The 8,691-nt window shown below is 52.9% G+C and overlaps 1 protein-coding gene across 1 annotated transcript in view; it reads left to right on the top strand.

Moving 5' to 3' along the window:
• Nucleotides 1–8,691, top strand: part of EWSR1 (EWS RNA binding protein 1) — a 21,842-nt gene that overhangs the window by 2,151 nt on the left and 11,000 nt on the right. The window contains exons 3-4 of the mRNA XM_027669566.1: nucleotides 1,700–1,823; nucleotides 8,310–8,496. The gene's annotated coding sequence lies outside the window, so the exon portion shown is untranslated. The remainder of the gene's footprint in view (nucleotides 1–1,699; nucleotides 1,824–8,309; nucleotides 8,497–8,691) is intronic.

Genomic DNA, 8,691 nt, shown 5'->3' with positions numbered 1-8,691 from the left:
TTAAACACCTAACCAGCTAATTAAACACCTAACCAGCTAATTAAACACCTAACCAGCTACATTGCCTAAACCCAGCCAATTAAACACCTCAAATCAGCTCAACTCACTTAAAACCAGCTCACTAAACACCTAACGAGCTAAACTCACCTAAACCTGGCTAATTAAACACCTAACCAGCTCATTAAACACCTAACCACCTAATTAAACACCTAAAAGCAACTAATTAAGCACCTAACCAGCTGCACTCACCTAAACCGATTTAATTACACACCTAAAAGCAGCTAAAATAACACCTAAAAGCAGCTAATTAAATACCTAACCAGCTAATTAAATACCTGAAATCAGCTAAACTCACCTAAAACCAGCTAATTAAACACCTAACCAGCTAATTACACACCTAAAAGCAGCTAATTAAACACCTAGAATCAGCTAAACTCACCCAAACCCAGCTAATTACACACCTAAAAGCAGCTAAATTAACACTAAAAGCAGCTAATTAAACACCTAACCAGCTAATTGCACACCTAAAACCAGCTAATTAAACACCTAGAATCAGCTAAACTCACCTAAAACCAGCTAATTACACACCTAAAAGCAGCTAAATTAACACCTAAAAACAGCTAATTAAACACCTAACGAGCTAAACTTGCCTAAAACCAGCTAATTACACACCTAGAATCAGCTGAACTCACCTAAACCAGCTAGTTAAACACCTAAAACCAGGTAGTTAAACACCTAAACCCAGCTAATTAACCCCCTAACCAGCTAATTAACCCCCTAACGAGCTGAGCTCAGCTCTGGGCTCGTTTGCAGCGTTCCTGCCTCCCGTGCTGCCATTCCAGGGGCAGTGCCAGGGGCAGTGCCGTGTCCCTGCGGGTCAAGGCTCTGCTGCTCCCGCTTCATTCCAGCTCAGGGAGGCCGAACACCCCGAAAGGTTTCAGCTCCAGGCTCCCAGAGGCCTAAATCCCGTGGGAATGTGGAGGTTTGATCCGTGCCCGTGTCGCTCTGGGAGCAGTGCTCGGGCAGGAGGTTGGCAGGAGGCCGGTGCCCAGAGCAGGAGCTGGCAGGGCATGGCACGGGACAGCTGGTGGCACTGCAGGGCTGGGGCCTGTCCTTCCATCAGTCCCTCGGGAGTTAGATTGGAAAATAACCCCCGGGAAGGGATGAGTCCAGAGCTGATCCCTTGCCGGATGCCAGGGCACCGGGACGGGAGTGGCACCGCTGGATGCAGGGACACCAGGATGGGAGTGGATAATTCCTGCAGATCCCGTCCTTCCATACCCACACCAGCTCTTCCTTTGCAAAGAAACACCTGCTGGGCGTGAAGAATGTCTTGATTAAACCCTTCAGCAGGTTTCCTCCAGCAAACACTAACGGTGCCTCCTTTTCCTTGGTGCCCCACTCCCACCTTCCAGGATAACCCCGGGAGGATCCCTGGCAGTGCCCAGGCAGTCGGGAAGAGCTGGGAGCTCCCAAGTTTGCTTTGCCCAGGGCAGGGGTGTGCGTGGTGAGGGGGGCAGAGCCTCCCTTCCCTCAATCCTGCAGGGATAAATCCCGCTTTGTAACCTCACCGCGGAGCCGGGCCGGAATGCCCCACTGCGCCTAAACCTGCCCCGCTTGGCTCCTGGTTGTCTTGGCTCCCGTGGGTCTCTGGTGCTCCCAGATTCATGGATTTGGCTTTGTGTCCCCTCCGGAGCAGACGTACGGGCAGCAGAGCTACGGGACCTACGGGCAGCCCGCGGACGTCAGCTACACCCAGCCCCAGAGCACGGCCACCTACGGACAGACGGCCTACGCCACGTCCTACGGGCAGCCCCCCACTGGTGAGAGCCCCTGGGCGGGCACGGGGACGTGGCAGGGGTGGGGAGGGACCATAGGGATCATCCCGTGGGCAGGGACACCTTCCCCTAGCCCAGGTGGCTTCAAGTTTATTCAGCGTGGCCTCGAGCGCTTCCAGGGGTGGGGCAGCCACAGCTTCTCTGGGTAACCTGTGCCAGGGCCTCACCGCCCTCCCAGGGAAGGATTTCTTCCCAGTATCCCATCTAACCCTACCCTCTGGCAGTGGGAAGCTGTTCCCCCTTGTCCTGTCACTCCTTGTGCCTCTCCAGCTTTCCTGGAGCTCCTTTAGGCCCTGGAAGGGGCACTAAAGTCTTCCCAGAGCCTTCTCCAGGTGCAACAATCCCAACTCTCTCAGCCTTCCCTCGTAGGAGAAGTGCTCCAGCCCTTGGAGCATCTCCATGGCCTCCTCTGGACTCTCCAGCAGCTCTGTGTCCGTCATGGAATGGTTTGGGTTAGGAGAAACTTAAAACTTATCCAGTCCATGGGCAGGGACACCTTCCCCTAGCCCAGGTTGCTTCAAGTTTATCCATCCTGGCCTTGGACACTTCCAGGGATCCAGGGGCAGCCACAGCTTCTCTGGGCAACCTGTGCCAGGGCCTCCCCACCCTCACAGCCAACAATTCCTTCCCAATCTCCCATCTCTCCCTGCCCTCTGACAGTGGGAAGCCATTCCCTGTGTCCTGTCCCTCCATCCCTTGTTCCAAGTCCCTCTCCAGCTCTCCTGGAGCCCCTTCAGGCCCTGGAAGGGGCTCTAAAGTCTCCCCAGAGCCTTCTCTTCTCCAGGTGAACAATCCCAGCTCAGCCTTTCCTCACAGGAGAAGTGCTCCAGCCCTTGAAATATCTCTGTGTGGCCTCCTCTGGACTCGCTCCAGCAGGTCATTGTCCTTCCTGGAATGGTTTGGGTTGGAAGGGACCTTAAACATTAACTAGTCCACCCCCTGCCGTGGGCAGGGACACCTTCCACTGTCCCAGGTCACTCCAAGCCCCATCCAGCTTGGCCTTGGACACTTCCATGGCTGGGGCAGCCCCGTATAAACGTGGATAGATGGAGCAGTCCAGTTTTCAGGGAAGGGTTTGGGGGCTCAGGATGTGCTGGGCTCCCAAGGAACAGTGTCCCCAGCTGCTCTCCACAACCCCCATCCTCAGCACTTCCCTTCCCTGGCAATCCAGTGGCAGTGCCATGTGCCTGTTCTCATCCTGTTCCCTCTCCCTGTGTGCTTCCTGCAGTAGAAGGGGCCGGTCCAGCTTTGATCCTGCTCACTCTGGCATGGAAAACGCTGCCTCATCCTGGCTGAGCCCGGGCTGGGAGCCCTTGAGGTGTCCCTCGAGTGCCAGAGCTCCCACAGGAGCAACTTGGCATCTCCTCATGCCCAGAATCTCCCCATGGATACGATCCTGAGCACTGACAGCCGTGCCAGGACATTCTGGGTGACTCCAACCCCGTTATCCCAGCATTTCCTAACGGATAAACAGCATCCTGACCCCCAGCTTTGCACGTTCCATGTTGCTTTGGGGTTTCCAGTGCAGACACTGTTCCCTGACAGACTATAAACTATCCAGATGCGTGCTCCTGGAGCTGGAATTTCCTCCAGAGGAGCATCTGATGTTTAAAACTATTGAGACATCATTTAATTCGTGTTTATTTAATGTATATTTGGGCTGAATATTCGGGAGACTTAGAAAGCAGATTTCCTTCCCGGTGTTTTTTGGGTTTGTAGGAGAGACATTATAGACATCCCCAATATCAGTGGGAATTAAATCCTTCCCAAGGCAAGGGAATACCAGGACACACAGTGGGATATCTGGCTACAGAAACCACTTAGGAATTCTTCCTGAAGAAAAGATGAAGAGCAAATACCCTCTCCAGTTAAAATTTAAATATTTAACATCTTTTTACACGGATCAGGAAAATTCCTCCGTGTGAGAGCCGGTGTCACTGTGGGTTATCTGTGGGTCTCCTTCCTTTCAATTAAGAGTATCCAGACAAAACTTGGCAGCAGGGAGGTTTTGTGAACTTCCAAAACTCCTTTCTTAGAAATATTTACGTCCCTCAGTGCTTCCTACAGATTCCAGTCCCGGAGGGGTCACAGGAAACGGCTGCTGTTTATATTTTTCCTTCTCCCTTAAGAGGAGATTTGCTGGAGGAATAATAATAATGTTAAGCTTTTTATTTAGGCAAAAAGCTTCATTTTCTTTTCATCCATTAAAAAAAAAAACAACAAAAAACCCCAAACCAAACAACCCAGCTGAGGAAGTGGTCAAGCAGAAGATCAGACCTTCAAGTACCTGGGCAGGATTGTTGATGTTGCTCTCTGGGCACAGAGCCAGGCTGGATTTATCCTTCCTCCACCTGCCTCTCCTTGAGGAGACTTCAGCCTCTCTCTCTCTCTCTCTCTCTCTCCCTGCCTTTCACGCTCCATAAATCCCAGGGTGCTGCCAGGGCCAGACATCCACGTGTCCTGAGGGACGTGCGGTTCCTGGGCTTCAATCCAGAGCTGTTTTTCCTGAGCATCCCTTTTATTTTTTTTTTTTTGGAGCAGAGATGTCTGCAATTCCTTAAAGCCAAGTGCCTTTTTTTTTTTTTTTGGCTGGATACACCTTCCCAGGGCTCTGGGAATGGCAGAGGTGGTGCCTCAGCTGGACCTTTTTTTCCCAACGCTCCAACATCCCACCTTCCAGCGACTCCTGGGACACCCCAGGAGAGAGTTACCACCCTCCTTCCCTCCCTGGAGCTGTAGGGAAAGTTGTCCTGGAGCCACCCAGCCGCTTTGTTCCAGAGAAAAAAGGGTTTGGGAGCAGCTGGATTAGGGATCACTGGGCACCATCAGACCCGTGGTCATGGTTTGCTCGTTAATATATGAGCATGAATTGCAGGAGTAAATAAAGAGCATTGAAATGTCCAGGTGTGGATCTCCTGGAAGTGGGAATTGCTCTCTAAAACCAGCCAGCCCCCCCCCTTCCTTTTACCTGCGAGATTTAGGGGGCTGTATATTTAAATTTCTCATGGATTTAGAATTTCAGATGAGCTCAGAGCTGCCATAATAACCTGTCATCCCAAAATAGAGTGGAGGGAGGGTCTGCATCCCTGCTCCAGCCCCTCCAGGATACACAGGCCAAGCAGGAGTCAGCTCTCTGTCAAAATAAATCCCTCTGGAGAGCAGAAATCTCTCTGAATCCAGACTTTTCAGCTGATGGTCTCTGAGGATCAAACCCTGCAAGCCTCCCCTCCACCTGGAGAACTCCTGGACTTCAGGAAGGGGTTTGCCTGGCTCCTTTTGAGGGGAATTTGAACCCCTTAAGCAGTTCTTCTGTTCCCTTTTCCTCCAGCAGCTGACTCAGCCGGGAGGGGAGGGAAGAGAAGTGATGGAATACAAACTTCCCCCTCAAACCCACAGCTCCTGAGGGTTCCCACATTGCCTAAACTCAGATTTTGGGGTGGAAATTTAGCCCAGAGGGGTGGGAAATTCCTGCCTTGCCTTTGGAGCAAATCTTTCCTGCTCAGCACATGCTGCCATGAGGGAAATGCTCCATCTAGAGCTGAAGCTTGAAAATTCCAGAGGAGGTTTTTTCCCCCCCTCCCTTTTATCCCGTTTTTCCTGTGCAGAGCCAGGTGTTGGCAAAGCTTGTGCTCCCAGGAACAGCACTGGGAAAGGGAATCCAGCACTGGAAAAGGGGATCCAGCACTGGGAAAGGGAATCCAGCACTGGGAAAGGGAATCCAGCACTGGGAAAGGGGATCCAGCACTGGGAAAGGGGATCCAGCGCTGGGAAAGGGGATCTAGAACTGGGAAAGGAGGTTCAGCACTGGGATAGAAGGCTCAGCACTGAGAGAGGGGACCCAGCACTGGCAAAGGAGATTCAGCACTGGCAAAGGAGATTCAGCACTGCGAAAGGAGGTCCAGCTGTGGGAGGACCATCCTGTGGCTCCAAGTGCAACAGGAACAGCCCAGGGCAGGGCTGTGGCTGCAGCACACACTGCAGGCTGTACTTAGGCAAAGAACAGGCTTTTTTGGGGATGTAGTCAGGCTTTGGCCAGTGATAGTAAGGATTTATTTAACTTCTGGTGTCAGTGCTCCCTCTGGAATCACTGTGGTGGCTCACATGGAAGTGTTTGGGCCGTTTAAATTCGTGTGAGGCTCTAAAACTCATCCTGTTGGGCATCACCCCGTTCACCCTCCTGAGCAACACTCAGGACTTGGCCTTTCAGAGAACAGAAAAGGGGAATAATGACCATAAAAACTGATTTTCTAGCGATTCACTCAAGTTATTGCCAGGTGGGAGTTCAGTTTGCGTTCCCAGGTTGGGAACCCTGGGATGGGGAAGGGTTTGGGGCAGGAGGAGACAGGAATGGGCAGTTCACAGCCTTGTGTCTTCTTTAGGATCCTAAAGGGACACCAGAAAGCTGGATTTTTTTGGTTTTTTTTAATGAATCTGCTGCACAAACTTCCTCCTCTCACCCTCTTCCTCTTTGCTGAGCCCCGGGAAGGGCCGTGGTTTGGTGGGAGTGCCCCGGTGCTCGGGGAGGGCACAGCTTGTTCTGCTGCTGGGAGTGTGTTTGGGTTGCAAATTAGGGGATTGAAATAAAAAGCTGCAGCACAATTTGCCTCAAGGGAAAGTGTGTCCCATGTTTATTAAAACCAGGAAGTGATGGAGAAGCTGTTATTTTCACTGGTCCCCAGGAATAAGCCCTGAGACCACCTTGGCTGCTCCTTGGTTTGTATTTTTAGTCGGTCGGGTTTTCTAACAATATTTTCAATTGCTATTTTTTTTCCATCTTAAGTCTCTTCTCCTTAATTTGAAAACTCGCTTGGAAGGTTCTTAGCAATTTGTGACAAGCCAAATGGTCACTAAATTATACAGGAGCTGTTTTGGGGACCTTGGAGATTCCTGTCAGACCGTTCAGAACGAAATCCTAAAGCTCTGGAGCTTTTTTTGCCTGAACCAAACTGAAATTCTAAGAAAAGGGAAGGCACAGAAAACACCAGGAGCCGCCTGATGTGTCTCTTTTGACCTTTTCTCTTACGTGCAAGCAAATGGAAAGTGCTTTTCTTTTGTTGCCAGCATTACTGATTTAAAATCAGGCTTCAGCAGTGCCTCTGAGAGGCTTCCCAGGTCAGCCTGGTGCTGTTATTCTTCGGAAAAGCTGAGAGGATGGGACTGGACTTGTTAAATCAATTGGATTTCTTTTACTTTGGAGCTGAGGGGGGGGGGTTGTTTTCCTGCCTTTGTTGAGGAGATGCTGCAGGCCTCAGCCTGCCCTGCCTGTGCTCTCACTGTAAACAATCCTCCTCTGGATGCTGCTTCCAGAAAGTTCCTGGCGGTGGGGTTTTGGGATGCTGTGGGCTGAGGCTTCTCAGGGTAAGGGGGTTCTGTGAGGAAAGTGAGGGGCTGGTGTGGGTTAATTGGTGATTTTCGTGTTGTCTGAGGTGGTAAAACCATGTCTGTGCCCTGAGAAACCAGTGGCAGAAGTGCCAAAGTCCAAAATATTTGGGTCTTACAGGAGAGCTGGAAAGGGATGTGGGACAAGGGCCTGGAGAGACAGGACAAGGAGAAATGGCTCCAAACTAAAAGAGATTTAGATGGCAGATTGGGAAGGAATTGCTGGCTGTGAAGGTGGGGAGGCCCTGGCCCAGGTTTCCCAGAGAAGCTGTGGCTGCCCCTGGATCCCTGGAAGTGTCCAAGACCAGGTTGGACAGGACTTGAAGCAACCTGGGCTGGTGGAAGGTGTCCCTGCCCAGGGCAGGGGGTGGCACTGGATGAGCTTTAAGGTCCCTTCCCACCCAAACCATTCCATGATTCCATGGAATACTCTGCTCAGCAGCATCTCAGCCTCCAAGGATGGAGGAATTGACCCAAAACAGGTGACAAAAGGAGCAGAAGAAACGAGTTTTCTTCCTCCACCAGCGATGGCTCATTGGGGATCGAGGCTGTTCTGGGAACCCTCTGGAAGCAGCTACCTCCTTGGGAAGCCCCATGACATGTTTGCTGCTGTATTTTGGGTTCAGGAGCCTCTTGTTTCCCTGGGAGAGCAGACTTTGGGAGCTGCCTGGGACAGACTGGCTGGGCTGTGCCACGTTCCTGAGCCAGGGCTGGAGCCTCAGGAGAGCAGCGTTGCTGTGGCTCCTGTGGAGCTCTTGGATTTCATTGTGCTGGGGAACAAAATCAGGGATAAACCTCTTTGGAGAGCCCAGCCCGTGGCCTTGGAGGGTGTGGGTTTGTGCCACAGCCCAAACTTGTCCCCAGAGTGGAGCCCAAGAGCCCCGGGTGGGTGTGGGGGAGCTCCGGGTGCCCCCTGAGCTTTGCTTCCAGAGCGTTGGGGGCACTTCTGACCCCTTGAATCCATGTGCTTCGAAGTTTGGCCCAAAGATGGGACCAAACCTGAGCCCCCCCGAGGTGGTGGGTGGTTGGTCTCCCTGGTTTCCTTGCCCCGCTCCCGTGTGCCCGGAGTGCCCCAGGGGTGGTTTGTTGCAGGTTACAGCGCCCCGAGCGCGCCCCCCGCGTACCCCCAGCCCGTGCAGGGCTACGGCAGCGCCGCCTACGACACCAGCACGGCCACGGCCACCACCACCCCGACGTCCTACGCCGCCCCCGCCGCCTACGGCACCCAGCCCGCGTACCCGGCCTACGGGCAGCAGCCGGCCCCCGCCGCGCCCGCCAGGTACGGCCTTGCTCCCCAGCATCAGCCTCCTCTTCCTCCTCCTCATCCTTCTCCTCCCCAGCCTCAACCTCCTCATCCTTCTCCTCCCTGGCATCAGCCTCCTCATCATCCTCTTCCTGCTCCTCCCCAGCCTCAGCCTCCTCTTCCTCCTCCTCTTCCTCCTCCTCTTCCTTCTCCTTCCCAGCCTCAGCCTCC

Source organism: Corapipo altera, unplaced genomic scaffold (genome assembly GCF_003945725.1).
Source record: "Corapipo altera isolate COAL_440 unplaced genomic scaffold, ASM394572v1 162, whole genome shotgun sequence".
In the NCBI taxonomy this organism is placed as follows: Eukaryota; Metazoa; Chordata; class Aves; order Passeriformes; family Pipridae; genus Corapipo; species Corapipo altera.
Note: the sequence above shows the minus strand (reverse complement) of the source record. Positions and strands in the feature narration are given on the sequence as shown.